Genomic DNA, 4,937 nt, shown 5'->3' with positions numbered 1-4,937 from the left:
TTTCGAACATCTACTAGCGCGGTAGCTCAGTGGTAAAGCGTTCACCTCCGGTGCTTGTGGTCCCTGGTTCAATCCCAGCTAGCGCCGTGTGGACTTTGTGGTGGATAAACACCGTGATCGTGGGGGTTCTCCAGTTTCCTCCCACTTTCTTCATTTCTCATTATCACCCTTTCCTTTAGACTAATCGGCATAACCGTGAGAGGTAAAACTTAAACTTTCATTTCTTTTTTTTTTCTCGAACATTTTCCATACTGAAGGTACCTTTATGCAAAGTCTCACTTCTCTATCTCATTGGAAAGCACCTAATCAATTTGATGAGTGAGTCAGTGAATCAGTTAGCATGAAAACTGCATATTTTAGGGTCCAGTACTCAAAAATGGTTGAAGCTAGGAATGTGAGATTTGGTATATGTGCACATCTCTTCGATATCTGCTTAAATTCTAAACCTCATATTTCTACCCTTAACAGAATCGTTTTAACAGAGCCTCGAAATCGGCGATTTTACCGAAAACTCCTGTTCGTGTATAACATGCTTACGGCAGTGCAGGCCAGTTTTTCATCATTTCATTTTTTAAATTTTATTATTATTATTATTATTATTATTATTATTATTATTATTATTATTATTATTATTATTATTATTATTATTATTATTATTATTATTATTATTATTATTATTATTATTATTATTTCAAGTTTCAGTGATATGCCATTGTCTTCTTCAGCAACTTTTCTGGATAATGAAGATACTGATTAGTAATAATAAGAATTTGTTTTGGTCAAATCTTATGTTTATTTAAGTTACACGAAGTTCCATAGTCAGAATGGATAGCATTCCAATATTAAGTATCATTAAAAGTAATTTCTCGTTGATGAGGGAAGAAACACATTGAGCCTGGCTAGACCTGTTCGGACCAATCACTTGATTTTAAGTTTTAGAATTTCCCACATCTGGTAACTTTAATGTATTTCAAAAACTTCTATGTATAGTCAAACTATACAATGTTTTCTATATCCATACGCGAACAGCCTTACTAAATGCATTTACTAAGTGTGTTTATTCTCTAGGAATACTTGAAGTTTTTAATTTGCTGAGAACAATTTGTTTTCTTCTCTGTGTGATTGTTTCTGGAAAAATCACTGAAAGCAAAATAAAGTATTTGAAATGACAAGTAAGATGAGAAACTGAGAGGTAAGGGAAAATCGCTGAAATAGGTATAATTGAAAGAGGTAAAGTGGTTAATATATGAGTTTCAAATGGACACACACACATATAGATAGATAGATAGATAAATATAGCTATAGGTATGAAATACTAAATAAATTAAATATTGCACGCAATCGTTATGTGTTGGGTCAGATATTATTTTTCTTCGGAAGAACAGAGATTAGAAAAGAGTTATTTGGAAAGTAAATGTCTTAGATGCGTATTCATATTTCTTCAACTTCTGTTTTAAGAAGATGACAACTTTCTGTATTTAAAATAGTTTATTTAGTTGCGTTGTTTCCATTAAATCAATTTAGTTACACAACATTGTGACTTCAATTTAAAGATGCACTATTCATCTATATGTGCATTTCTTTACTTGTCAAAGAAAATATGAAATAAAATCTTTGAGTTTTACGTCCCACGCTTATGCCCACTAGGCTAAATGAGACGACGATGATGAGAAATGAATGGAAATGGTGGAATGAAGAAAGTGGGAGGAAACGGAAGAACCCCGAGGAAACCTACGCACACGATGTTTGTCCACCACAAGATTCACTTGGCGGGGGCTGGGATCGAACCCGGGACCCCAGCACCAGAGGTGACCTCTCTACCACTGAGCCTCCGCAGCCCTCTACTTGCGAAAGAGTATAATCTAATTTCATTCATCCATAGATTAAAAAGCAAAGAACATTGTTATAGATAGTTAGATAGATAGATAGATAGAATGTCGCGGACTGTAATTTTAAATATCGAGTTGGCTCAAACGAATTAGTGTTGCCTGTTATGCTGTTGTGAGGTTCTTCAATACAAGTTAATTTCAACCTACCTTTATCTGATAAAAAAATAACTAGGAATCATTGTATTTCACATTGCTTAATTTTGTAATGTGCATTTTTGGAAAGATCAAGTAGAAGAAAGATCGGCTTTTTTGCAAATTTATTTGACCTCGAACAGCGTGTTTGTTACTGTTCGAAACAAATGGTTTTAAACTTTGTTTCCCCATGCTTTTAGATCTTGTAGATCCGAAACTACACCAACACGAAAAGAATTGCAGAGGAATTTTCTTCTTGTGTTAACCTCAGGTATCTATTCTTCAATCTTTTATACGCATTGATAGTTCATGCTTTGTGTATATCAATTTTAATACATTTTACATCTGCCATGCTCTATGGTATGTTGGTTAATTGAAATAATTAATTCTTCCACTTATATAGTTTATTAAAAATAAAAAACTCCAAACTAAAATTCGAATTTGAGACAAGAATTTAATAGAACGAATGACGGTAGTGGAAATAATAACTGAAAAACGCCAAAACGGTAATTATCTTGCAGAAGTTTGTAAATAGGCATAATGTATCATTTACGAAATTATGTCATACACTCGAGACTTTCATTACGACCATTCCAAAATATTTGTTTTATTTTAGAGGAATTCACACCAACTTCAAGAATACAAGAAGGAAATATGGCAGCATATATTTTTTGTATTTTAAAGTAGTCACTCTGAACAATTGATAATCTTAATGAGACTGGAACCTCATCACTTCCGACTACAACGTAAATATGTATTTTTAATCCAGGAATTGAAAGCAACAGAGGCCTATCAGCAGAGAGGCGAAGACTGGTTAAGACCCTGAATACAAAAGAATATAGTTTAGTTATATGTAGTTATTCATAGATACTTTAAAAATGTACATAATAAAAGGAATATATATATGAAGACCTGAAGTAAATTAAGATCTAAATGCCATTTGAACAGTTATGAGATAATGATGTTTTCCTCCGAGAATTTGTGCCGTGCACATACACCTTACGCATACTATTGGCAAATGATCTGAACCACTACGCACAGGTCTGGCGCTTAGATCCGAATATATTTAAACTGGCTTGGCCCATAGACCGTCATTCCGGTTATAACTCGAAACTTCAGGAAATGGCACTTAAATTTACTTCAGGCCTTTATATATATGTATAAATAAGTAAATGTGGAGATAACGAAATACATGAGAAATTACCGTCACTGTAATACTGCAAACTGTGGACTTAATACTTCCGACAAAGTAAACACTTTCAAATAACTAGGATTAACATTAACAAATCAAAACCATATCCACGAATAAATTAAATGTGGACTGAAAGGAGAGAGTTCCTGTCATTATTCAGTCCAAACTCTTTTATCTTCGCAAATCTGTGGAAGATAGAACGACAATTTTATTATGTTGTATGATTACGAAACACAGTCGCTTATTTTCAAGGAACAATGTAGACTACAGTTATTTGAAAACCCGTCATCCCGTAGTCATTTCTTGTCACAATCCAACCCAGTTTTAAGCGGTGTTCCACAAGGTTTTGTTTTGGGACCTGTCCTTTTTCTGCTATACGTTAATGATCTTCCTAACTACATTCACTCAAGGGAGTCAACCTTATATGCAGATGATACAAGTATTCTCATTACAGGTGAAAAATACGATACACTGCAACAGGAAATAAAAAACATAAACAATCAATTACAGAAATGGTTTACTTTGCACGGTTTAAAAGTAAATACAGAAAAATCGGTGGCCCTGAACTTTCACCATTTACGAAACAAATATACTCATGACATAAATGTATCAATCATGAATTCTGACTTAAAGTATGTAACTTCAACAAAATTCTTAGGTCTTCATATAAGTAACACCCTTACATGGGATACTCACATAATGTCGTTAGCACAAAAACTTAATAATGTTTCGTATGCCTTGAAAGTTATTAAAAATATTTTGGATATAAATAGCTGTAGAAGCATTTATTTTGGTATCTTTCAATCTTTGTTAATATATGGCATTATCTTCTGGGGAAATGATTCAAGAGGTAACTTAATCTTTCGTATTCAAAAAAAAAAAAAAGTTGTTAGAGTATTATCGAATGCGAGAGTAAACGAACCATGTAAAAAAGTTTTTATAAGACTACAAATATTACCACTGCCGTGTCTTTATATATTACAGTTGTTAATTTTCACGCGCCAAAGTCTTAATACATTCTTTGCCAATAAAGGAAACTTTCACTGTCATAATACTAGATATGGGGAAAATCTCCACATTCAAAATCACAGGTACAAAACGGTCCCATATACTTAGGTCCAACATTATATAATATCCTCCTCAAGATATTCGTAACATTGAATCAATGAATGTATTCAAATCAGTTATAAAATAGAATCTATTGGACAACTGTTTTTATTCAGTAGATGAATACCTAACTGTTAAATGCAGCGTGTAGATTGTATAGTGTAATTTTGTCTCATATAGTACCATGGCGTTATTGCTTTTCAGTATGTAATAACCATTTCTTTGTATTTATTTATTGACGTGTCCGATTCATACGCTCTCTTCCTTTGAGCTTCATGTATGACTTATGGATGAAAATAAAATGAAATGAAATGAAAATGTTCTAAGGCAAATTTTCTCACTCAAGAGGGATGCGAATGGGAATTGGCAGAAATTTGCTGACGACAAAATGCATAAGTTATAACGTTTACCAAACATCGTTAGGGTCATGAAGTCTAGGAGGTTCAGGAGGGCAGGTCATGTAGCAGAACGGAAGAAAGTAAGAATGCTTTTATAGTTTTAACTGAAAATTTTATCTGGAAAGGACTGTTAGTAAAACCTAGGTGCAGAATTAAGTATTAAATACGTAGTGTATTAATTCTTCACTAACATGAACGGAAAATGAAGTGAAAAAACTG

This window comes from Thermobia domestica, chromosome 17, assembly GCF_964235325.1.
Source record: "Thermobia domestica chromosome 17, izTheDome1.hap1.1, whole genome shotgun sequence".
Classification (NCBI taxonomy): Eukaryota; Metazoa; Arthropoda; class Insecta; order Zygentoma; family Lepismatidae; genus Thermobia; species Thermobia domestica.
This window is presented reverse-complemented; position numbering follows the sequence as displayed.